Source organism: Ambystoma mexicanum, chromosome 2q (genome assembly GCF_040938575.1).
Source record: "Ambystoma mexicanum isolate Mex_15411 chromosome 2q, UKY_AmexF1_1, whole genome shotgun sequence".
Classification (NCBI taxonomy): Eukaryota; Metazoa; Chordata; class Amphibia; order Caudata; family Ambystomatidae; genus Ambystoma; species Ambystoma mexicanum.
In genome coordinates this window covers 978,571,084-978,598,759 of record NC_090924.1, presented here as the reverse complement: position 1 = coordinate 978,598,759, position 27,676 = coordinate 978,571,084, and the positions used below count along the sequence as shown (strand labels likewise).

At 43.7% G+C, this 27,676-nt stretch overlaps 1 long non-coding RNA gene across 2 annotated transcripts in view; it reads left to right on the top strand.

Annotated features, from left to right (window-relative positions):
• LOC138569046 (uncharacterized) overlaps positions 1 to 27,313 on the top strand; it is a 43,742-nt gene extending 16,429 nt beyond the window's left edge. Inside the window, exons 2-3 of one of the 2 annotated variants that reach the window (XR_011303080.1) lie at positions 26,267 to 26,487; positions 26,868 to 27,313. This is a non-coding gene — a long non-coding RNA (uncharacterized lncRNA). Of the gene's footprint in view, positions 1 to 26,187; positions 26,488 to 26,867 lie in introns of those variants that run through there. The other variant, XR_011303079.1, reaches the window with a different exon arrangement.
• Positions 27,314 to 27,676: the final 363 nt, after the last annotated feature.

Below are 27,676 nucleotides of genomic sequence, written 5' to 3'. Positions count from 1 at the left end.
AAGACTACCAGGTACTGACACTACCACACACCATGCGGAACACAATTGCTGAATGCAAGTAGGCAAAGTTTTCCCATCATTGCTCTTACAAGTGAAAAATAAGGAATACAGGAGAGGCACATACAGAACACAGAGTGGAGGAACATAAGTGTTGAAATAGTGATGTTCAATAATTCTTAGAGTGCTCTTCTATTGTTTGTGATTTCTCTTTCAGGGAGCGCATGACACTTCTTTGACCAGTGGAGACAAGGCGTCCTATGGGTTCTAGCTGAGTCTCTGAGGGGTGGGGGCCATATAGGATGTGTTTTAGTCTGGCACAAAGCTGATCACTACAGAGGGGTTGGAGACCTATTGCAGGGTGAGGGATTCAGTTGAAGTGGCTCAATTGATGTTAACATGTCCCCTGTATCTTTGTTCCTTGAGAATAACTGATGCATGGAAGTCACGCAACAAGTGGTTCAAGGTAGTGTGACGAATCCAGGGAATTCGTCCCTTCTCCAAGGGGGAGCCACCCCTTTGGAACTAGGGAGGTGAGCCTGGTAAGATTAACTCGGCCTAGGGGACAGGGCAAGCAAAATCCTACTGGGGGAGAGAGGGGTACCAGAAAGTAACGAAAGCTAAGTCCCATGGATCGAGCCGCAAGTCAGGCAGCAGCTCAACACAGAAGGTGTGCGCGTAGGAGCCAAGGAGCCCACAGAACGTTGATCTCCCCAAAATGTTCTGGAGTCAGCCGGGTTCAACCAAGCGAGCGGAGAACCACTGCCCAAGCCAGAAGCGGTTAACTGGCGCCTGCCGTTCACAGTGCCAATGAACCAGCGGGCAGGCAGGTGAAGAGGAGGCTGAGGTGACGAATCGACATGGGGAGCATAGATACAGGCCCAACCGTGGTTCTATGACAGCCGAGGAGACTGCCACCTCAGAGGAACGCTGCCATGACAAAGGAGGTGTGCGGCTGTCCTTGAGAGCAGGGAGGAGGGTGGAAAGACCCTCGAAACTCCACAGGAGAGTGAGAGAAGAGAGCACCCTAGGATGGGCGATAGCCAAAAGGACCCTCAAAAGGGGTAAGTGACACAATAATCCATGACAGGGCAAGAGTGCACAGAACCCAAAAGAGGGTAGAAGAAACAAAACCCTAAAAGGTGTGGAAAGAAGCAATACAACAAGGTGGTGGAGAGAAACATACAACCCCAAGGTCGATTCAGAGAAACCCTACTCCAGGGTGGAATTATCATGATTTGACTTCCATATTCAAAGACTGTTACACAAGGAATTCCAAAAAGACATTCTAATTGGAACGTTGGATGTTTCCAGACCCTTGCCTGGGTGGATAATTCAGAGAGGCATTTGGGTGGGGGTCAGCTATTGAGAGGAAATCCTTTAGAGACCTGCTCTAGTCAACTATAGGTTAGTCCTTTTTATTAGTGGTAGGGTCCAAACATGGGATAGATTAGACTTTGGGACAGAGGACTATGTTAGGTTTGTAAGACTTCCTGATGAGCACCATTTATTCTTTTTATTTTTAGCTAAGGCCAGGATACACTTTAGAGACAGGATAAGAATAGGCCTCCTACTCTTGGTTTAAATAAAACACATGTTTTTGCCATGACCTCCTGTCCACCTCCCGAGTCTGCCTTACCACAGTAGGCATGGGCTGGCACAGAATAAGAAGCTTAATTGTGAACCAATTTGTTCATGGCAGTTTTGCGAGTGGTGTAGGCTTCTATCTGCTCTCGATCAGTTTGCATCTGGCCTACCGCATGTGCACCCTCTCGTTTCCCTGCTCCGAGTTCTTGTTTTTCCTTCTCCTTAATGTCAGGTTCTCGACCACAAGCCTCCTCCTGTTCTTCCTCCTGCCTTCCAGCAGCGACAGGATCTTTTCAGCCTTCTGTACTTCTGGTCCTCCTGTGCTCACGTCCCTGTGATACTTGCGCTGGATCCCTTTTCTGAGATCAGCCTTGCCCCGTCTATGTATCCAGAGAGTCTGAGATTGCAGACCATATGGTTTCTGGATTTATCATGGAGTGTTTCTGCTTTATGCTCACTGTACCCAGTTCTCTTTACAGCGCTCAGGTGTCTGCCTCCATTTCTCTCAGGTCTCTGCAACAGAGCATCTTTTATCTAAGCAGGCGCACTGCTGGCAAGGCCTTCATATCAGGCCCATATCATTGTTCCTGTGCCTCACTTCAGAGTTCCAGTACCCTGGTACGCTGAGAAAAATGGAAGAAATAAAAAGACTGATAACTCTGAAAATGTGGGGAGTTCACAGGTCAGCAGAAGTGTCGAGGCATTATCATTATGATAATAATTTGGGTTTTTACATAACACATCATTCCAGATTCCTCCCACTCTAAACAATCTTACAACCGGTGTGACGATTACCCAATTTAATGGCACTCAATTTATCCAACTCCGAAAGCAGTTGTGGGGTCAGCCCGGGGACATCAGCAGTTTTGGGGGAAAACGAACGTGGCATAGGGCAGTTATCGGGACAATGTAGATGCTAGCTTTCAATGTGCTTACCTAGGGCAATACAGACACGGATGGCATTGTTGAGGCTGGCATCCCATGTTCTCAAAACAATGTAGAGGTGCCTGAATTGAACTCAGAAAATTGTGGTTTGCATAAAATGAATTTCATGCCAGTGTTATGATAAGTCATTTATAACGCGCCTGTACACAAGGGTTTCTAGGCGCGAAAACACATTGTCATGCTGACAATACAAGGTAGTTCAGACAACTCACTGTTGAGAGAGTCATTTTCTCGGAGTAATATAGATGCAACTTCATTGCACCCAGAAAATGGAAATGGTTTGTGAAATGCCATGTCAATGTTGCTGCAATGAAACACATGATCATGTATGCATGGCAAATTGTGCGTTGCCCTGGAAAACACGTTACAACAGGTTTAGCATGGCATCTGTGTTGAACTCCCCGCCATGATATTGACAACACAAAATCATGTGTCTTTCTTCACGTGCAATAAACATACGACATGGCCTGGGACACAACAGATCAGAACAAGCCTTGGCAATGCCAACAGTTTTGGCTTTTGTGTAGACATGGGAAAGACACTTGCCAGGCACAGCTGTAGTGATATTACCTGGTCATTGATGGTAGCAGGTGAGAAAATGGTGCGAGTACCAGGGCATCTAATATCAGTGTGTGGCAAATGTGCAATACATATACACAAACCAAAACTGTTCGCTTTGCCAATGCTTGTTTTTAATAGGGCTTCAGTGAACAACATGCATAGTGCTTATAAATCGAGTGGCTGAAGGCAGACCTGATTAAGACATTTTAATTACACCAGTAGCGGGGTTACAAGCTCCAATTAAGTAATTACCTCTCAGAAGCCTGCTTTGAAAAAACACTGGCAGGCACACTTCCAGTGCAACGTTTGATGTTATTGCTTGATTAAAGCAGGCTCAAAGAGTTCCTATGAGGAGGTGTTGATTTGGGCAGGGTGGGGATGGCCATAGGAATTAGCATAGCCATGGGCAGTCAACGGGTGGGCACATAAAACAAACACTTACAGTCTGCATGTCGCTCATCATATGTCATTCTTCTCAATCTGTACTGTAATGCAAAAGTTACGGCTTATTGGTGTTGCAAGCAACACCTAATAGCCCAAACCCAAAAGGACTGAAGAACCATATGGGGGGAGACCTGCCTGACTGGGCTGCACTGTAGGGAGCGCTGTGGCGCAGTGACAGGTCTGAGAATTAAACCTGAGGACTGGCGAGACCCCTGAGAGTCAAATACAGAGCGCCAGTGAACACAAGTAATGAGGTCACAAGAAGAGCAGAGACGTTGCTAAGGGGGCCGAGGGGCTAAGGGGGCCATAGCCCCAGGTCTTTTGGTTGTAGCCCCAGATAGAAGCTCAGGTGTTACAACCAAAAAGGCTAGCTAGCCCTCAGTCCTGACTGTCCCAAAATTAGCATAGCCCCAGATCTTTTCCAGACCTAGCAACACCCCTGAAGAAGAGTAACTGGACGAGGCAATGCTGAGAGATACTGAGAACGCAAGGTGGAGGAGGACTGACAGGCACGGGAAGCCATGGACCCCGCCAAGAGGTTTGGGACCGAAGGGGTATGCGTGAGTGATGAGTAGGGGAGTCGGAAAGGACGTGCGAGACTTAGAACAGGAGATGAGCAGACCAAAGAGTGGAGCCATTTGGAGACAATCAGGGAAAGGCAGCAGGTCGGAGGAGATCTGGTGCAAAACCTGGCAGAGCTACGGGACCGACAAAGCTCGAGGAGGGGGCGGTGAACATCCCATTAAGAAAGCGACTGAATAGAAAATTGGAACTTGGAGGCAAAGCTACCAATACTTATTGAGAAAGTGATTGAAGTGAAAAGCACTCTACTCAGGAACATATAGGTAACGAGTGTAGCATCCCTTGAGAAAGTGACAGAACTAACAAGTGCTCAACTTGTGAACGTGGTGGCAAACATCCTAGTTAACATTGGGAAAGTAGTTAACTGAAAAGCACTAAACTCAGGAACAGTGAGGTAAAGTTCCTGGCACCAAATGAAAAAAGTTATTAAACTGACACACATTGAATTCTGGAACTAGGGACACAGTTCACAATTCCATTTTATCAAGAGAGTGAGCAAAAGAACAATGAGTGCAGGCGTTTGGGGGGCCAAGTCCCCATCACCATAGAGACAAGCATAACATACGGGGACTTGAAGGCAAAGTTACTACTGCTACTAAACAAACCTATGAGAACTGTAGCTCACCAAAGAACCTTCCAGATCTACACAACAACCTTAACAAAATAGACCTCGTTGAATTATATAAATGTGTCCAACATCCTCTTTTTAAGAAATTGCCACACACACCACAACTTTTTTGGGGGGCAATGTAGAGGACAGCAGCGTCATGTATATTACTACAACAACACTGGCATGCAGGGCATTGTAGAACATTACACGACACCGATAGTGTGTGTTTAAGTAGGGCAGTGTGAGAGGGACAGTGTGGAAATGTCCATGGCGATGTTGAACTGAGAGGCTGGGACTCTGAACCGAACTTCGGCTGATTTAGTAGCCTGGTAAGTGAGGACGACACACGTATAGCTATGGTTGAATGCATGTTATGTCCTGGCAGTCCAGGTTAAATTGAATCAACTAACAGAGGAAGAATAACGTGCATTAAATGATGAACTCCTGCCACAATATTTACAACTTTGATTTCTACAGGCATATGATGTACGAGTGGTATGCTTCTGAAAATGGGGTAGTGGCACACTGCTGTATGGCACTGTTTCAGTGATATGGCATACATACATACATTGGGGGGTGGGGTGGGGGTAGATTATAGCTTCAAAACATATTTGGCACATACATGATCTACTGCTGCAAAAGACGTGTGTGTACTGCTAGTGACCTATCACCCGAAGTATTGCAATGCTTCATCTGTTCCCCTGAAGAGCTCGCGGTGAACCCTGGGGCCCTGCATCCAATTGTACCCGAAAACCGAGCTGCGAAATGTGCCATTTCAACTCACATTTTTCTTTGCTCTGGGCAGGAGTGCGAAAGGCAACATCCTGCAAACATTCCTAAGTAGTTGTGGCATCGCTTGCTCCACTGCACCAATGCGGGGAAAATACTGATGCCCCATTTACACCCTACCACTTTCAAAAGTCACCAGCTGCCATATTGGTTGTCATCATCCAATATCATGTCCATGAGTCACGGAGGGATCCTTGCCTGAAAAATCAGTGCTCATACATCAATCAGCGATAGATGCTCATACCTTGTTAATCGCGACATTGGATTTAAGAAGGTTTTACAAACAAATGTTTATATCTACTTCTAATTCACGCTTTCAATGGCAGAAAAATACTCTTAAATTCAGCCTTTTCACTTTCACCGGAGAAACTACTCTTACTGACTGACTGGGTTTGTCCCATGCAAGACATTTTTCTCGACGGATTTGAATAAGCCCAGACCCCATAGACGTGAACAAATCTGAAAGTCCACTTCTCACAGCAGCTAGTGTATGCGTTTGCCCTCCTAAATACGCAGCATAAATAAAGGGTCTAGGGACTGATAATCCTTGCTATAATCTCGAAGCCCCCCCCCCCCCCCAACCATCATCGAAACTGAGAAGAATTTGAAAGACGCTGTACATTTGCATCGGATTTCCTTGTTGCCAAGTGTGTTTGGGGTGAAATCAGTTGCTGAATAGATTTCCTCTCAGCCTAGCAACGGAGCGTTTTGGAAACCGTTGGTCCCAAACAAAGGAAGGGAAAGGCTGAGCTATATGAGCTGGTGAATAATTAGTTCTGGTCGCATTTTACTAACATTCCATTTGCTTGCAGTAATAGTCGTGTAGTCTTTGTGCTCGAGCCCTAGGTGTATTGTACAACTCTTTTGAAATCACAGATTTGAAAAGTTGGACCGTTATCAGTTACTACGGTCTCTGGGATTCCCACCTCACTGAATACATCATCAAAAGGCGCTGCCACCAAATAGTGTGTGTGGATGAAACTGAATAGCGGGGAACTTTGGGCATTAAACAGTAGTGTAATAGGCAGGGGCGTCGAGTACGAGTGGTCTCCCGGCCGAGCTGCCCCTCCTTCCCCCCCCCCCCCCCGCAAAACCAAGTCGCGACTGAGATCCCCCCCCCCCCCCCCCCCCCCCCCCCCCCGCCCCCCGCCGGAGAGAAGCGATGCAGCATCGATGGCCCTTTCCATCGATACTGCATCACTTCTCTCCGGCCGGGTATAATTGAGAAAATGTGCTCTTATTAAGCCCTCCCCTCTAGGACTCATTGGTGTATGGTCCTGGAGGGGAGGGCTTAGGCGCAGCGATATTCAAACTGTGGGGCGCGCCCCTTTGGTGGTCCACAGCCTCAAGCCCAGGGGGGCGCGCATCCACAGTTTGAAGAAGAAGAAAAAATGATAAATGACCAAAGGGTCGGGCTGTTGCTTCATTAACAAGCAGCAGCCCGATCCAAGGCCCCTGCCACACATGGTTAGTGCGACAGGGGCCGGGCCTTTGTGAGGTCTCAGGCTCCATTGGGAGCCTATTTATGAAGACAAACGAAAAAGCGCACACCTTCTTTTGCCTTGATGGTCATCGCGGCAAAAGAATGTGTGTGCTTTTTTTTGTCTTCATGAATAGGCTCTTAATGGAGCGGGAGGCCCCACAAAGGCCCGGCCTCTGTCGCACTATGGGTGGTGGCAGCAGGGTCGGTTTGGCCCCTGGCCGGGCCGAAATCGTCCCTGGGGAGTAAGGGCCGGGTTCAGGCCATGCTTGGGCCGGTTTGAAAAAAAAAAAAAAAAAAATCGGATAAATTCATTTTTCTCACATTTTTTTTCTGTTTTTATTCTTCAAAAACCTTTCACCCTTCTTAGGTCGATATAAGTACACCAACACAGGTTGGATGATATTGTATGCATATTTGTTCTATAAAAAAGAGCTTAAGGGTAAGTGCTATATAATACCATATTAATGTGGCCTTGGACATCTGCTTGGAGTCGCAGTATTTTGACAATATGGATCTATACACACAGATATTAATGATACCTATGGTGATCCATTCTTGTATGAAATGTATATCACCTTAGTGAAATCCTAACCATATTTTTCGTAGTGTAGTTTACTTAGGAACAATGCTATTTGATGCCACTTCCTATTTTGTCAAGGGGTGAAAGGTTGTGTTTCATCGCTTCCCGGGATGTCACTTTGTTGTGGGGTCAAATTACATCACTTGCGGTGATATCAGAGGTCAAGTGTCGTGAGGCGATGGGTGGGCCACTTTTTTTAGGCGAGGGGTGGGCCACTTTGTTTTGGGTGACCGGGCCTATTTCTTGTCCCAGTCCGACCCTGGGTGGCAGCAGTGGTGTGGAACTGCCCAAGTGTCACAGAAGTGCTAGAACATATTTGGGCACAGGCACCTACTGTTTTACAAATTAAGCACTTGGTATACACATGCAATTAAATGTTCATTAAAAAAGTATGCCCTCAAGAGTATGCTATCACAGAGAAACGGGGACCCCAAAGCCAGTTCAACTACCCACTCCCAGGTGTGCTACTGAACAGGTAGATGTAAGTCGAGAGCCAACTAACCTCTTTCTCCTATCTGTGCTACTGTACCATACAAATTAGGGGTAATCGCTCTCCTGCAGCCTCTCTCCCAGTCATCGATTCTTGATGATTTACTGGTGCAGTCACAAAAAAAAAAGATTTTTTGGGGGTTCATTTTGTTTACAAAAGTAGCGCATTGCTAAAACCCTCTGGCTGCCAGTTCATTGTCCTTGGAGCGTCCCAGGCTCCCTACCCCCTGAGAGCCACCGACCTTGGGTGCTGTTTTATAACAAATGAAAGACGCAGACAGAACAATAACTGTGGGAGTCAACTGAGAGATGAATGCACTCATGCTCCATTCATAGAGAGGCTTTGAAAATGTAGCTCTGACAAATCAGAGAATCAGGGGGGCAAAGAAGCACTGCACATCTCCGCTCCCTCTTCATAGGTTTACGGTTGCCATCTGAAAGGTTGCCAGCAGCTAACCTGCCATCCTGTCCCAACTCCATGCCTCGTGTGCTGTTCCCTGGTCAACCAAAGCCTGTGAACTCATAGGCCGCATAAGACCCACAGAAGTCTTTTTACCGCCCGTCCTGAACGTTTCTTGCACTAGTGCTATTAACGTGTGCAGCTCCAAGGTTTAATATTAACAACCAGTGTTTGTGGGTAAAGGGCCGGCAGAAAGACTTTATTTCAGAGCGAGAGTCAAATGATAAGGTGCTTGTGGCAGTATGGAGTTCCAGGCCTCTGCTTGGACGCCGGGTTCTGAAACCTTTAGCTCTGCAGATGTGTTGGACTACAATGCTCATTAGCCCCAACCAGCATAGTCAATGGTGATGGATCATAGAAGTCGTAGTCCAAATCATCTGGAGAGCCACATGTTTAAGACCCCTGGCTTTAAGGAACAGGAAGTAAAATAATCCATGAAAGTAACAGGAGTATGACGTTCCTGGATCTACATGGGTAGAATAAAAGTAGACAAGAAGAACAGCCTGGGGGCATCAAGTTTATGTAGGATGGAATGATGGGGGTCTGAGTCACCTGAGGAGACGGGGGTATTTTACAGGTCTGAAACCTGGTAATCCACTTTACAATAAAAGGCAACATGGAGAGAGGTGATGTCTATGTGTGGCCTGTAAATCTGCCGACATACCACCAAACTGTACTACCATTACTGCCACTTGGTCTGGCGGCATTACTGCCGGATTACAAGTGGTGGTAGGCAGTGTTAGTCCCCATTAATTGGAGTCCATAGGACTCAATGGTGGATTTCAGCGGTATTACCCCCATAATCCCAAAATTCTCTGCAATTTTATGCAAAGCTGCATTTTGTTTTTATAAGGTTATTTTACTCACTGAATGCTGATCAAGCATTTTAAGTCTGGACTTTATTAACTGGGTGCTTGTAATTGCAGCACAAGCACTCTTTACAATCTAAACTAGGAGTGTTTACAATGTTGATTGTTCCAAAATACATCTCCTAGTGTGCTGCTTTGGATCAGGTGGCCCCCTTTAAGCTGTACACAATGATACATTGTCTGGTTGACATACTATGTGATTTGTGTATTTTATAAAGGAAACTAAGACCACTAGAACTCACCACCCAGAAACTCCCAATCTCACCTTTGGGGGCATTCCTGTGGACATGTGAACACAGAGGAAAGAATGAATAAAAAAGTATTTGCCTTCAAGAGGAAGCTAGACCTTTGCAAAAGAACAGTTGGAGCTGTGCAAGCCACCTAGCAACATTAAGGTCCAGCTTTGATTAATACTTCCCTGAAGTAAATGCTGGCATTAATGACTGGGTGATGCAGACTTTTCTGGCAGAGGAGGTGGTGCATCATCCATTTGATGCCCAGGAAGGGCCGATTGAGGTTCAGTCGGACACTACTCTGCAATCTTAATTTAGGAACATTGCAGTGGATGAATTCTGACTGAAGGTAATCCTGGAGTATCCTACATTGGCATGGTCTGCTATACAGTCGCTCTTACCCTTTGGGTCTTACTACTTGTATGAAATAGGCTTTTCAGCATTGGCTTTTTACTGACTCCTTCATTTTTTGAATAAGGGGTGTTTCAAATGAATGTTGAAAACCCGGAAAGTGGGACTTTTTAAAACATGGAGACAACCATGGCTACAACATTTAGACGTGAGTGCTTCCATCAGTCCCAAACATCACCTGGGTGCAGGGTGAGCCTGGGTAAATGCATTTTAACACTGTATACTACTTTACCAGAATTTCTGGTAAACTACAATGTTAAAAGCAGTTAACACTCTTCTCCCCCTCCCTCCTCCACTCCCCCCCACCCCCAAGTCTGAAACCACACTTGATTGCATTATACTTCAGCCAGGATTGCATTATACTTCAGAAGCACATCTGATGTGTCCACTGAAAGGTTTAAGATTAAGCTACATCCCTAACTCTATCTGGTTACCCAGAGGTAACGTTGTAGCAAATGTCACTTGTGGCTGGCCAATCTACAGCAGCACTATTGTAAGTTTGAATTGTTGATGTTTTACTGAACTATGGCACCACACATGTCTTGCTTGGTAGTTTTTAATCGGGGAAACATCTTTACTTCTCGTTGCAGCTGTACCTTCTGTTTAGCAAGCATTTCATTCTCCCATCCTAGTTGTGTTGCTGGACGATTATAGAGCGGTGGAGTAGGGGCAGTGATGTCTTACTGGAATGCAACTCAAAGGCTTAAATCTCCTTCTTTCTTGACTTTAGTATATGCAGTGCATGCTAGCCAATGTTTCCGCTGTGCGCGCCAACAAACGCCCCCCCCCACGCGACGTTGCACCAAGTTGGCGACTACATGCAAATTTGCGGTCATATAACTGCCAGTGATATCACTTCCTGTATTTGGGCCCCCCCCCCCTCCTCCGGGAAATTCATAAGTCGGCTCCCCTGGTAAAAGGGCTTGGGACGATATGGACGGGAGCAGCTGTCCAGAAGATTCTTCAATGCAACCTTTAGTCTGCACGCGCTGGTGCCGTTATTAAACGCAGCAACTGGATTCAATTGGCCGGGTGAGCAGTCACTAACGCGGTCCTATTTAATCAAGCACGATTCATTCCCCACCCGCCTTTTTATTTATCCACAGACACCAGTCTGCTTAAAAGCAGACGAAAATCAAGAAGATTAGGACATGCAATAAAGCGCCAGGCTGCACCTGCAGCTAACGCTTGTTACTCATACAGAAATCTGCAGAGCTCAATCACTCACCCAGATGGAACCAAACTGGGAATAGAATGTTTCTTCCCTCCTCTGTCTTATTCAAACTGCGGACATCACAAGGGCTGGTCATTGACCCACTGAACATCTCACCAATACTGATAAATGAGAATGTAATGGACACTGTGTTCATCCCAGATTGTCCTTCCAAAGATATTCGTGATTCAATATTGCAGGGGGGGGGGGGTCATCACAAAGCAGTGGACCTAGAGCCATAGCCACGGGAACATTTTATCTAGACCCCAAATTGAATGCAGGAACTCCATGATGTAAAGCGCGCTTGGGGGCAGGACAAGATGCCACCCCCAATATCTAGGTTTTGTATGGCACCGCATCCGGTTAGGACCAGCACCACTCTGAATTATTATCTGATTATTATGCAACCTCGGATTTATGAGCACTGCGTAGGTGCGATCAGCACTCCAGCACTGGCCTAAAACGCACACTAGCATTTTCACATCATCTACCCCACAATCGTCATGCAAATTCAGGGCCCGTGGTTCCTCTGCTTTGGGTCAGTCACTAAACAGCATTAACATGGGTCCACCCACATTTGACAGCACGCAGATTAAATGCTAAACCTTCCTCATCCTGTTTTCTTTCTTCCCCCCCTTTTTCCCTTTCTCCCTTATCGCCTCGCTATTCTGCTACTTGCTTATAACCAATGTATCATGAATGGATATATGTCCGTGACTTGTGGAATTCAAGAACATGCATTTTGCATCAATCTAAAATTTGTTTTGCATCCTGTCACTTATATTATGAAAATAACATATCACTAAATGCCAGAGCCTTGATAAAGACCCTTTTGGTCGAAACCTGTGTTGGCTGTTCCACCCTTCAAAACATCTCTTGCTCTTGTTGAAGTTTGTAAATACAACCTATCACAAGTACAGGCCTGACCCAGGCACAATAAGATTGCAAAAAAAGTAATGTGCCATCACATGACTAACGAATAAAGCACGGGAGATAAACACTGCACGCGCAGAGCTGCCTTTTGGTCTTTTTTAAATCCATTTTAACCCGCTCTGGGCACATGCAGCAAGCAGAGCAAATACATTATTAGACCCAACACAAGCCCAACGCAGATGACAACACAGTTCATCACCCGCCCCCTTCTGTTCCAACGTTGAGTATTCATTACCCATAGGATGTTGTGTTCATCCATGGATCCACAAGGGTCAGCAGCCGTGTGCTGCTACACCCTCTGTCCAGTAGTTTTGATATCACCACTGGGGCCGGCAGATTGATTGTCGTCATGCACTGACAACATGTGTGCCATACTTGCATCATCTTCCTGCCATTTTGTCCATGAGTGGTAACCATTTCTTATCCCTCAACAGGTGTTTGATGGCAGCAAATCCTCTGTGTCCTGTTGCTTTGATCTTCTATCGAAGAAAGATCCTGCTGCCTCTTGAAAGAACACCTTCTTTGAATCAGGCAAATTCTTCTTTGATGGTTGCTAGTTCTATTTCAGTGAGGTCAGTTTCCATCGCGTGGTACTTGGGTTCAAGGAAGCGTTTCCATTTGCTGCTCAACGGGATCTCTTTTGCAGTCATTAGTGTGGAGTCTTTCAGTTGTTGTCATTTCTTTCAGAGATAAGGGTAGAAGTATTACATGGCACATCTCAAGGTTTACATATTCCATTGTATCCTTTCTTTCTTGGGATTCCGGATGTCCAATAGGGTGTCTGAATTTGGAGTCAGCTTGATTTTAGGCCTTCCCCAGTTTGTGAAATCCTAATCTTGATGTCAGAGGCTCCAATTCCCGATGCATGGAGGAAACTTTAGTTTCGGGTTTCCAAATATCACGATTAGTGTTTGAAGACCTGTTAGAAGTGTGATTTTGTTCATAGCTAAAGTTGTGAAAATACATGCCCACGGAAGACAACTACGCTCTGTTTCTCCCTCTGGGAGTATGCTTTTTCCACTGGGTAGGGGGCACGGCTGACATAAGTGATGACAGTTTGAGAGACACTACTTTCTTCTTGATTGTCATGCAAGTATCACACCCAGTACCAATGGCATAGCGTCCATTTCTGTGCCTTTCCTGTAGTCTAAATAGAATAGATACTTTGCACTCGCCCACTCGTTTCACGGTAACGAATGCTTTATTACACTCTGTAGGTTGACCTACTAAAGTCAGTTCTCGAAGTGGTGCGGTTGTCGCATAGTTGCGTAGATATTGGGCACAGTATCCAGCCATGCACAGAAATTAACTCCTCTCCCTTATGTCTTTGGGCCGTTAAGTTGAAACAGCACTTGTGCTTTTCCCAGGTCCAGCTCCCTTCCTTGAAAAGAGAGCACAAGGCTGTAAAATCTTGAGATTTGACTTTATGAATGTGCACTTCCACGCATTAAGTGTCAGGCCTGCTTGAAGCAGTGTATAAAGGAGGGTAAGTCCCAATTTTTTGGTAAAGGGGGATTGAGCTGAAAACGGGACTTGGTTCTTACAGAGGGAACAAAGGGACACAAGCTCAATTACCCCTCTTTTTGTCCGCCTCGCAGTAGGGCAGGGACAGAGGGATTTTTGGATAGATATATTTCTTGTCTATCTGAGAGTCGCATAAAAATATTTCATTATTCAGAGGGTAGTCACAGTAAAAAACATATTTTAATAGTATAATTTATACACTTTTGTAGGTGGTTGGTGCTGTCCACCAGGCACCTCCAGACTTAGAAAACAATACATACAACTAAAAAGTCCAAACTAACACATACATATTCTGCTTGTGGTGTCTAGGTTAGTAGAGTGACAATTCTAATGATGCACTTTGTCAATTTTAATTTGTTGACTTTCGAAAAATGGGGAAACTAAGACATTCAATGTACAGCATGCAATTTTAAACGCTGCAAGAAAACACAGTTGTTTCAGTGTTAGGATGTCTACATATGTTTCGGCACATAATATGCATCAACACCATCCCTGGTGTTCTGCTATTTTAGTTGTGGCCCTCTTCAGGACAGAATGTTGTTTTTCGGAATGACAAAAAGTTCAGAAAAAAACCCCAGGTGTTCACGTTGTTTTTCAGTGCTGTAAAGGGTGGAAAATATGGAATTTGTGTTAGTGGTGTGTCTAGGACTCAACTTTGCATTAAAAACTCTTCTGATAGAAATTTATGCGACATGGATACAATCTTCTCCACATTCCCACTTCTTACTGACCTTTGTATGCTTTTGCGGTCGGACTTAAGATTATTATTTTTGTTCTAGGCAAGCGTCGAAATCGCTGTCATGCCCTGGATGTCATCATACAGTTGGTTGCCTATATCTTATTTGGGCTTAATGGTTGGTCCTTACGTCGAAGTAATTCAGACTTTCGAGCCTACGGACACAATTGAAAATTTAAAACAAACCGTTTGTTGCGTTTATGCGTGTTGGTATTTCAAACATAGAAGTTGTCTTCATTTTTTACTGACCTGAGAGTATCGTCAGAGGGTATAATTTAATTTGGCGCTAGTTGTTTTTGCAGAGATGCATGTCCCCTGCATGTGGGTTCCCAGGGGTACCTTCTTTTCCAGTTTGACAGAACCTGTGGGGGCAGATGGAATAAAACCTGCGTTTAGGAGGCCAAATCTCCACATGAGCCGTAATATACTTTTTTTCCTTTCGCTAGCGTGGTTTCGTAGTTGTTTTATGAAACATTAGCGTTTAGGTTTTGTTTACCTTCTATTTGATTCGATGAAACGATCTTTACGTATCGTAGTGCAGCTCCTCTCAGTTTCGACGTAGAGGTACCAACTTGTTTGAGTTTGGTGTTTCAAGAGATGAAATATATTACTTCCGTATTGCTTCCGTAGTTGCATATCATGTGACTGCCAAGTACGTCTTTCGAAAAACCCGTTCATTTCTTGGCGGCGCATGCGGCCATCTTGAAGTGTGTAAACTAAATGGTTGATCCTTTCTTTTTTGTAGGTTTTCACATAACGTAATTATGTTTTGTTCATTAAAATAAATATGGTGGTACATAGACACGCCTTGGCAGTGTTTTCATTGTTTACATACAGTATAGCCCGTGTATTTGTTATGGTAGAAACGAAGTCTGGGCTCCAGGGTCATATAGGCTCGAGATATTCTCTTCAGAAGAAAATTCCCCACTCTACTGATGAGTTAAGACCATTTTTTACTGTATCTAGGTCAAAAATCCATTTTTGTTCGCATTTGCGCAGAGCCAAATCACGGTCTCCGCCTCTGTTTGAAATTTGAACTGTTTGAATGATAAACCAAAAGATTTCACATGGTTTATGTTTTAGTTGGAGATAGTGGGCTACAAGAGGTTTATTAGGTGTCTGATTTCTGATGTTGGTCCGATGTTCTCCTATGCGTATTTTGATGTGTCTTTTTGTTTTCCCGATATACAGGAGTTGGCATGGGCATTGGATCGCATATACTACCCATTGCGAATTGCAGTTTGTGAACGATCTAAGTTGCCAGTCTCTTTCTTTCAATTTTATGTTTTTCATGTTTTTCGTGAGTGGGCAAACCGAACACATGCCACATTTAAAATGTCCTGTTACCGGTGGAAGGTCCCAAAGGGTGTTCTGTAAGTCTGTTTTTTTTGATTGAGGATATGTGTGGACCAAACTGTCTTTTAGGTTCTTCTGTCTTTTAAACGCAAATCTAGGAGGTGCCCACTCACGAAAAACATGAAAAACATAAAATTGAAAGAAAGAGACTGGCAACTTAGATCGTTCACAAACTGCAATTCGCAATGGGTAGTATATGCGATCCAATGCCCATGCCAACTCCTGTATATCGGGAAAACAAAAAGACACATCAAAATACGCATAGGAGAACATCGGACCAACATCAGAAATCAGACACCTAATAAACCTCTTGTAGCCCACTATCTCCAACTAAAACATAAACCATGTGAAATCTTTTGGTTTATCATTCAAACAGTTCAAATTTCAAACAGAGGCGGAGACCGTGATTTGGCTCTGCGCAAATGCGAACAAAAATGGATTTTTGACCTAGATACAGTAAAAAATGGTCTTAACTCATCAGTAGAGTGGGGAATTTTCTTCTGAAGAGAATATCTCGAGCCTATATGACCCTGGAGCCCAGACTTCGTTTCTACCATAACAAATACACGGGCTATACTGTATGTAAACAATGAAAACACTGCCAAGGCGTGTCTATGTACCACCATATTTATTTTAATGAACAAAACATAATTACGTTATGTGAAAACCTACAAAAAAGAAAGGATCAACCATTTAGTTTACACACTTCAAGATGGCCGCATGCGCCGCCAAGAAATGAACGGGTTTTTCGAAAGACGTACTTGGCAGTCACATGATATGCAACTACGGAAGCAATACGGAAGTAATATATTTCATCTCTTGAAACACCAAACTCAAACAAGTTGGTACCTCTACGTCGAAACTGAGAGGAGCTGCACTACGATACGTAAAGATCGTTTCATCGAATCAAATAGAAGGTAAACAAAACCTAAACGCTAATGTTTCATAAAACAACTACGAAACCACGCTAGCGAAAGGAAAAAAAGTATATTACGGCTCATGTGGAGATTTGGCCTCCTAAACGCAGGTTTTATTCCATCTGCCCCCACAGGTTCTGTCAAACTGGAAAAGAAGGTACCCCTGGGAACCCACATGCAGGGGACATGCATCTCTGCAAAAACAACTAGCGCCAAATTAAATTATACCCTCTGACGATACTCTCAGGTCAGTAAAAAATGAAGACAACTTCTATGTTTGAAATACCAACACGCATAAACGCAACAAACGGTTTGTTTTAAATTTTCAATTGTGTCCGTAGGCTCGAAAGTCTGAATTACTTCGACGTAAGGACCAACCATTAAGCCCAAATAAGATATAGGCAACCAACTGTATGATGACATCCAGGGCATGACAGCGATTTCGACGCTTGCCTAGAACAAAAATAATAATCTTAAGTCCGACCGCAAAAGCATACAAAGGTCAGTAAGAAGTGGGAATGTGGAGAAGATTGTATCCATGTCGCATAAATTTCTATCAGAAGAGTTTTTAATGCAAAGTTGAGTCCTAGACACACCACTAACACAAATTCCATATTTTCCACCCTTTACAGCACTGAAAAACAACGTGAACACCTGGGGTTTTTTTCTGAACTTTTTGTCATTCCGAAAAACAACATTCTGTCCTGAAGAGGGCCACAACTAAAATAGCAGAACACCAGGGATGGTGTTGATGCATATTATGTGCCGAAACATATGTAGACATCCTAACACTGAAACAACTGTGTTTTCTTGCAGCGTTTAAAATTGCATGCTGTACATTGAATGTCTTAGTTTCCCCATTTTTCGAAAGTCAACAAATTAAAATTGACAAAGTGCATCATTAGAATTGTCACTCTACTAACCTAGACACCACAAGCAGAATATGTATGTGTTAGTTTGGACTTTTTAGTTGTATGTATTGTTTTCTAAGTCTGGAGGTGCCTGGTGGACAGCACCAACCACCTACAAAAGTGTATAAATTATACTATTAAAATATGTTTTTTACTGTGACTACCCTCTGAATAATGAAATATTTTTATGCGACTCTCAGATAGACAAGAAATATATCTATCCAAAAATCCCTCTGTCCCTGCCCTACTGCGAGGCGGACAAAAAGAGGGGTAATTGAGCTTGTGTCCCTTTGTTCCCTCTGCTTGAAGCAGAACTGCACAAACCATGAGCGTCGAGTCATGCATTTCTGTGGATTTACCAAAAACGAGTATATCATCACTACAATGAAATGCATTTTGGAAGGGGAAGGTCAACCGTTTGTCGATTGAAAGATTTTGGCTGCAGATGCTATGCTGAAATGTAGTCTTTTGTATCGATATAAACAGTCCTAATAATACAATAATATCGCATGATTCAGGGTGCAGCTGATGGCAGACATTTATTAGATCTAGTTTTGAGGACACTTTGTCTCGTTTAGACGTATGATCATGACACAATCTGGCATGTTCCCCCTCTACCTTGGGGGAATGCATCAAACAGCAAGATCCCACGGTGTTGGACTGATAGCTCTATCAATACTATTGTTTTTAAAAAGCGCATTGAACTCTTCTTCTACTGCTTTCTGCAAATGTATATATACCTTATGGGTATTGCGACAAATCCTGTGATGTCGTCCCTTCTCCCCAAGAGGGAGGCCCTTGCAATAAGGCAAGGGAGGTGAGGCTGCTACCAGACAGTCCCCCTGGGGGTGGTACTCAGCAGGAGGATCCCATTGGGAGGGATTCCCCCTCTGGGATACAGGGAGAACATCATGGGCCAATGTGGTATAATCAACCCTCACCCACCTTTCTCCCTCGCCTTCCTTACCTTTGTCTTACCCCATAAGTTCCTATGTACTTATGCCACACCAATAATGCCAGTACTGGGACGAGGAAGAATCGGGTTGACTCCACTGAACTGTCATCTCGAGATACTGGGACGAGGAAGAAACTGGGAGCCATAAAGTAACCTCAATACAAAATCACTGAACAGTCTAGTTCTCGTATGAGATGGGACTCAAGATGGAAGATGGCCTAACCATGGGGTCAGTCCCTTCCCGGACGCACCACAAGCAAAGGTACCGTAGCACAGGCAGAGAAGCTGATCCTGCGGCGGCTGACCTGGATGTAGCAAAAGAAGTTAAGGTGTCCCCATCTGCTCCAGAGAAGACCGAACACTGAAGCCGGAAGAGGCTCTTGGCACGGAAGAGCGTTGCAGGAGGTCAAGCAGGTACACAAAGCCCAGCTCCCAGTAAGTGCTGGGGGGCCACGTATGGCAGCGTGCAAACCGGAAACTTTTGAAGAACCATCAGTATCGACACATAGAAGCCAAAGACCGAGGTGAGCAACTGGGAGCCCATACGGAAGGTACAGGGGTGGCCCGGGAAATTCGAGTGGGCAAGAAAAAAGAATGTAAAGGGGTCATAGACCCGAGAATGAAAAGCCAATGTGAAGGAGCCTGGGACCTGAGAACAAAAAGCCATTGTGAAGGGGTCTGGACTCGAGAATGAGAAGTCGTAATGGGGTCAAGGACCCTCAAGTGGAGAACCGGTATACCTGGCATGGCAGTGTACCAGGGATACTGGAGGAAAACCTTTTGGACAAATACAGGGTCAAGGACCCAGCTGTGACTGGTGAGTAGTTCTTCAGACATAAATCTTCCTCGTGGTAGTACCTGGCAGGGGAGTATGCCAGGTCTGCCCAAATGAGCCACTGGAGAGGCTCATCAAGGGCCTGAGAAAGGCCAGTGGAAGGGAGACATGCCCCCTACTTTGTATAACTGTGAAACCCAGTCTGGGAAAGGCTAGGGGAAGGATGATCCCCCCCCCTCCTCCCACCCCTACTTTGTGGAACTGTGAAAACTAGCCTGACAAAGGCCAGGGAAAGGGAGACATTCCCCCTACATTGTTATGTGAAGTATACCAGTCCAGAAGAAGGAAGTCATTCATCTGGACCCAGAAGAGACAAATCCAGTTTAGTTTGGTTATTAAGTGTAAGTGAGGGTAGTAGAGTTTTGACCCAGGGCGGCAAACTTTGTAGCTGCAGACATTCTGATGTTTCCTTAGTATTTTGTTGAGGCAGGGAAACCCCTCTTGGAGTTAGGGATAGTTAGGTTTTCTTCTTTTTGCTAAAAGTAAAAGCCTTTGCCCAAAAGCATGCCACCTGTGTCTGTCTAAGTCTTCTCCTTCCACATCCTTACAGTAAGCATGTACTGGATGGAGACAACTGCGGATTGTCTGACAAGACATGATATTGGTCGTACCTATGATGTTAACAGTGGCCCCTGTATGAATTAGGAACAAAATGGATTGATGTTACAAGTAGCTTTACTTCTGTATTGTTTTCAGGGTTCCGTTAGTCCAACATTAGGTATATGCAGTCTTTTCTTTTGTGATCCTGGTCATCTGAGGTCATTGAGTAGCATTTGAGGGTTTGTCTTCTACATAACTCAATTCGTGTTTATTTGGCTGCCCTGTTCTTGGTTGCAGGTGGTGTGGTTTTCCCCTCTGCAAACAGAATTAAAATTGCTGTGCATTAAGTGTTAGGAGGAAATAGCATGCCACAGCTGCAACAAGTCTTTGCATTGTGTACTTGAGGGTGTTGCTGGTGCCTCGTTGTTGGGCAGTATGCGTCACGTTGGTTGGTTGTCACATTGAGACAACCTGTTGATTCAGTCTTCTTTTGGATTCCCAATGTCAGCCACATGTGAGGCAACGCTCTCTTCCCTCCATCTTTCCCACCATGAGAAAATAAATTGGATTGTAGTCCAATTGGCAGCGCAAATGAATTATTCATCATCATCATCATGTTATGCATGTCCCCTTCGACATTGTGAATGCTAATATATATCTGATTTGTTTTTCCTATAACTTGGTTTGTTACCACCTGTCATGAAATGGTTATGTATTGTGACAAATCTATCATCCCTCATTCTCTGGAGGGAAGCTTCTCTTGTGTGGCTAGGGAAAGGGAGAAGCTACCCGGCTGACCCTGGGGCTGGCTATCCACGCGAGAACCACGTGGGGGAAGACAAACATTAGAGGGACATGAAAATATTGGACTGAAATAATGGAGCAACCATAAATTCCAAATACATCCAGGTACCCTTTCCACATACCTATATGGCTTACTGTAATATAGATGAAGAATGTCAAAATTTTCCAGTCAAGTACCTTATTTGCCTACCCCCCTTTCTTGAATACTGAGACAAGGGAGAGGGACGTAGCAATGAAGATGACTAGGGCCGGGAAGCCAACACGCAGTCTAGTCTATGGAAACTGCTCAGCAATGCCGTGAATTTTAAAACTGCCACAGCTGGAAGACAGATGAGAGAGAATTGGCTGAGAGAGAGTGAGAAACTTAAGAAACTGCTGACTTATTCTAGCACCGGTCAGAATGCTGAGCACAAGCAAACCTTAAGAAGTATCACAGTGGCTGAAACGTGCAAGGAAACCTGACCGAAGGAAGTTCACCGCTTGAGCGCCTGAAGCAGCAAGAGCCGTACCCTGCAGAAATAGCCAAAGCAGGGGCTAATCAGATGGCAGGACACACGCACAGTCAACGAGCCAAAGAGGACATAGAAAGGGAGATGCGAGGAACAGGAAAGCCACCCGGTAAGCCCAGAGATAATATGAATGATGCGGACAATATTAGAAAAGGGGCAGTGACCCAACGTAAGGAAGTGTTGAAACTGAGAAACTTTGTTAAGAAAGGGTCAGTGGCCCAGCATTGGATAAATGTTATCTTTTGGATAAAAGAAAGAATAATTGGAGAAAGTAAAAATCCTTGCAGGTTAGTGAACATGGGAGAACCGCCAGTCTGGGGCTCGGCCACAAGAGAAAGATAAAGGGAAGTGATCTTGAACTTGTGAAACAATAGTATAACATCCTGGCAGGAGAGTAAACCAGGAGTGTGAAGCAAAGTGAACATGGAATTATAAAATTTTAAGAAGTAAACAAAGTGAGGAATCGTACTCCTTTGTGGAGGATCAATGAGAAAATCCTAAATATCCTGGCAAGAGAAATATACCAGGAATAGCCAGATAAATAATCAGTGGAGAAGGAAAGAACTAACCCTTTGAAGCCAATGGAAACACAGAGCATGATAAATTGAATATATAAGAGAACCTCAAGTGTATGAGGAGCCATGAGAAATAAGAATTTTCCTTACACTTGGGAGGGAGGAGAAGAAGGAGAGGGGAGGAGAGGAAGGAGAGGGGAAGAAGGAAGGCGAGGAAAGGAGAGAACAGTGGAACATTATTACGTTGTTAACTGGAGACACCGGACAAATATTAAACAGCCAGAAGAAACATAGGGGAAGGGAGGACCCTTTTCTCTAGAGGAACTTAGTTAATCCTTTTATTTCTACAGGTAAAAGCCCTTTATGTTTTGGAACTCTGAAGAAAAGCTGCAAATGGATGGTATTGCCCGAATTGTTCGTTTACAATTGTTCGAATAACACAATTGTTCGAATAATAGGGGTCTGAATTGACCTTATGCACAACTGACCGTATGGTCATTTATATATATATTATGGGTTGGGGTAATAATAATATAAGAGGATTGTGTGGGGGGTTGGGGTGGGGGTTGGATTGGGGGGGTGGAAGGCGGGGGGTTTCCCCCCGCATATATATCCTAATTGACCGTTTAAATTCGGTCAAGTGTGCAGAAGGTCAATTGTTATTCGAACAATTGTCATTCGTACAATTCGTATACAACCAAATGGATAGCTTACGTAAAATGTCCTTGTACACATTATACTGAGTTTAGAGTTTAAATGTCAGTTTAGGGTTTTGGACACAGGACGGAAAGCGCTCTTTTGTTTAAACATCCTGACACAGATGTTCATTCATTTTGTTGAGGCAAGGAAACTCCTCAGACTTCGGGATAGACAGGGTTTCCCCAACCCCTCCCATTATTTTGATGTATACAAGTTTATAGCCAACATCTGAGATGCCACTGTGTCCTAGTCTTACTCTAGATCCCTTAAAATACGTATTATCATTAATCAATGAAAAATCAATAAAGCAATCAATAAAAGGACCTGGGATGTTTGTGTATATAGAGACGAGGAGACCGGAATATGTGTGCAGTACACACCCAAGTACACAAGAGCCTGCACTTAAATTTAGCAGGGAGGAGAGCGCCTGAACTTCCACTGTAATTATTTGCATCAGCAATCTGGGGCAGGGCCTTCTGGCAGGTAGCATAATGCGCATTTCAGTTAATGTTATGCTGTATGTCACAAATGTGTGACAGCTGGTTAGGGGAATAGATTCATTTGTTTTTTAAAGTAGCCCTCTGTCCCGTAAATGTCTCTTGCTTGCTCTTTTATATGCTCGCTCATACTAGAATGCAAATGTTATACAAATATGCAGTCAATCAAACCCCTTGTTTTGCATTTCCAGGTGGCCTCCAAAGTAGTATTTGTATTTTTTGTTTTGGATCATGCCAACTCGCGGGAGAACAGCTTCAAAGAGCCGACTTGATGACAGGATGACTTGACATTAATGATCACCTAATCTATCAATCTGCTTATATAACCACCTTCAAACCCTACACTAGCTGTAACCCGCATAGAACTCCACAACGTCCTGTCCATGCCCCTAACAAGTAGGCACAGGATGCAGTGTAGAATTAAAGTCTGCAATCGACCTTGATTTTGTTCTGAAGTGGGACCATTAACCACTTCCTAATTCCCTTAATCCTTTGCAATCGATCTCGAAACTGACTTAACATCTCAGTGATTGATGGTCTACCGTTCTCAAAAATTATACAACCTTCAAAAATTGATCCAAAATGTAGGGCCATTATAAATGAAATAGTTGTCACTCTTAAGAATAGAATGAGGTTGCCAAAGATAGGGCGTGAAGAAAGATAGCAAAGTGCTTTCCTCCAAACAGGTGCCTTCAAATGCCAAACCAGCTGGCCGCAAGTAAGAGAATCCTAATCACAGGCCACCTTTCCCGATGCCAATGTCCACCATTTGGGTCTTTGAACCTTAAATAAAGGCACTGCAACAGAAACACCAAAATAGTGAACAGAAAAGGAAGGGGGGAGAAGAGAAGGCTTTGGGAGTAAGAGAGAAGGGGAAAGTGAACATGGAACAGACTACTAAAGAAAGATCCATCAGAAATGATTAAGCTAAAGGTACTCAAACTCACTGAAGAAGGAAACCAATCGGGTTTCCTTTCCACTAAAGAGGCTGAATTTATCAACCTGTCGGAAGATCGCATACCTCTATTTTACATTATGCCTAAAATACATAAAGACACTGAGAACCCCCCAGGACGACCTATAGTCTCGGGCTGTGGTTCACTACTGGAACCCCTTTCGAAATACATTGATTTCTTTATTAAACCACTGGCGATGGCCACGCCCACATTTCTTCTTGACTCGAGAGACGTCATCAACCTCGTTGAAACAAAAGCATTTGATCCCAGTACTCAAATTCTAGTAACGCTTGATATTGAAGCGCTTTATACAAATATCCCTCAGGATAGAGCGGTGGAGAGCCTGCGCATAATGCTAGACCGGCGCATACAACCACATTTGGTTCCCACAGAATTCCTATGTAAAGCAGCAGAGCTAGTCCTTAAGAACAGTTTTTTTAAATTCAAGGAGGAATTCTTTTTGCAATGTAAAGGGACAGCGATGGGGTGCACTTTTGCACCAAATCTTGCCATTATTTTCATGGCACTCTTGGAAGAAAAAATCCTGTCAGCATTTAACCCATTTAGGGGCCAAATCAAGGTGTACCGTCGATACATCGACGATATACTTATGATTTGGGAAGGCTCATCAACATCATTGACTTTATTTGTTCAATGGCTTAATGCGGTAGACTTAGATATTCATTTCACTTTTGAATATTCAGGATCCAGAATTCCTTTCTTGGATTTGTCTATTTTTTTCAAAGAAGGGTATCTCTGCACAGAATTACATAGAAAACCCACAGAGAGAAATACTACGTTGAAATATGAGAGCCAACATCCAGCTAGTTTACTTTGTAACTTACCATATGGGATGTTCTTACGGCTACGCCGTAACTGCACAGATATCGCAGATTTTGTCAAACATGCAGCAATTTTGGAAAAAAGACTATTGGAACGGGGATATCCAAAGAAACTTATAAAAAAATCTAAAAAGAGAGCTCGATATACCAACAGAGACCTCTTATTGACACCCAAGCGAGACATTGAAAAGAAAGATGAATTAGTATGCGTCTCAACTTTTTGTCAACACAGTAATGCTATTAGAGGGATCATCTTAAAAAACTGGCGAATTCTTAATACATCAGGAACATCTATACCCAGACCTCTATTTGCTTTCAAAAAAAGTAAAAATTTGAAGCAAAAGATTACTCGAGCCAGTAGAACTTTTCCTAAAGTGCATACAATCCGCGATACCAATTCTAACCCAGTGGTGGGACACTATCCCTGCACTTCATGTGTTGCTTGTAAGTTTTCCAAAAAAACTACGTCATTTGTTTCACAGATCAGAAAGTGGACCCTTCGTACCTTTACCACTTGTAAAAGTAAGAATGTCATTTATGCCATTCGTTGCCCATGCCAGTTGTTTTATGTAGGCAAAACAACCAGAGAAGTGAGTACCCGTATTAACGAACATCGTTCAAAGATCAGAACTCGAAACCTCAATGCCCCAATGGTAATCCATTTTGTCGAGATGGGCCATACGGCTGATCAGATGGAATGGTTTTGCATAGAAAAAGTATATGCACAAAACCAACCCCAACTATTAAAAAATTTGGATTACAAGGAACAAATGTGGATATTTAATCTAAAAACATTAACATTGGGCCTTAATACCATGGAACCATGGAATTCGAGTAACTAAATACTACCTGTCTTAACATTTTATATATGTCGGGTAGTACACTGGTATACTGCCTAATCACGTGCGTTTTTCATCTGAGAGGGTACGGCCATTTAGAACGTAGGCCAGTTCAGTTTGTGGTCACGTGGTTAATTACGTGATCACATGATGTTTTTCACGCATATATCAATACCCTTGAAACGGTGATACTGTGTTGCACGCCACTTCCAATCGGACCCAGCTGGGATACGGGTGACTAGCTACTGTGAGAACTGGCGAGTTCTTTCGCTTAAGGTAAACATTCTGTCGTGTGGGGGCCTTTCGAATCACGGCGGTTTTTCAAATCGCTTCTTGCCTTTATTGTTTAGAGAAGGGAGCCCTACATCTTTGGCTTTCCGTTAAACCCCATCCGAGTCAAGCAATCTGGAGTCGGAAATATTGAGCAATTTTCAAATGCAATAACCCACCCCCCCCCCCTCCCCTACCTTTTTGAAATTCTCTAAATAGCAAGCTTTTCAGTAAGCCGTATTTGTTTAGTCACAATTGTGGTATTAATTTATCAATTTATTTTCAATTGGAAGTAATTCACTTTGGGTGTAGCCAATAATATAATTGTAAGAACAATCGGTCTCTCACATACTCAAACTCTTGTGTTGTGTTTAGGCCCATATAACATCAGGTGCAGCCAACCCTGGATTCGGGGAGTCACCTCCAAATTTATGACCGCTGGTTGAACGAGCGTTTGGACATTCTCGAGAAGAACGTTGGCGTCCACACACTTCGCTATCTGCAGGAACCTCTACGGAGAAGCTATTGTTTAATATAAGTGAACACAGCGTACAATTTAAGGAAGAGACGCACGGCCTTCCATTGCATGAATGAAGGTTAGTTAATATTCTTTAGTTTTATCTTAAGTATGTGACTCTCGTGTCCTGTCCGTGGGCCGCTGTAGTGGAGGATCGACATACTGACCTTGTGATATTTATGTGTACATTTGTATATCTGTAGCATTGATTCTGTCTATGGCCTGGCTCTTATCTGCCTCTCGGAGACACCAATACAAGAGGGTAGCACTACTTTCTGCCAGACACCTCAGGTCCATCCTGGAACTTTTTCCCGGGTTGGTAGCAGGCTCTTGTATATTATTACCTATTGTTCCGCTATAGATATTTTTATTATGGATGTTATATGTTTTTTGTCCAAGTACAAGGGCTTCACACATTGATATGTATTATCTGTGATTTTCTTTCTTTCTTGATGTTAGAATATATTTTTGTTACTCCTGATGAAGACGTCACTACACTAAAGTATATACGTCGAAACCGGTCGAGTTTGGACTAAGATGAGGTCGTGGTCAGAAAACTCTGGGACCCATCTTAATTGCCTAGGCCACTGATATCATCTGCTGTGGCCCGTCAAATTGATTTCATGTTCTTTCTATAAATCTTTCAGATAAATTAATTATGATGAATTTTCTTATAGATTTTATGTCGTATATTGATTGGTGTTTAGTATGAATGGTTTGTCTAAATGGATGGATGAGGTTGTATGCTTGGATGATTGAATAAGATGATTTTTATTATATAGATGTGTCTTTTTTAATAAAAGTTGTTTCCTGCTATGTAAATTGTTATTACAAGTGCAGATTTAATCATGATTTGTTTGATATATTAAATTAGTATCAGGTTTAATAAAATCCTTGATACCTTTATTTTTGAATTGTTTCCTTTGGATGTCTTTCCGCTATCTAAATCTTAATTAATACTCCAATCCAAAGCGTGGGGTTTCCTGTGTCTTTCAGAGAATACATACTAAAGAAAGGAAGACAGATCTCTTCCCAGAGTGCCCCCTAATCCTTAGGGGATGACACCACTGTCAACGAAGGCCTCTCTGCTGCTGGTACATCTGGAACCTGGACCTTGACTGGAGGTGAAAGACCCCCTGCAGGTGCCAGAAAAGCTCCCTGGAGTCGCAGTGCTGAATTACCAACTCACCTAGGCGAGTCTTGATTGAGCTTCCCAGAAACTCTGAAGTCCAGTAGCAGTTTGGAGCTCTGTTTACCACCTAAAGAAA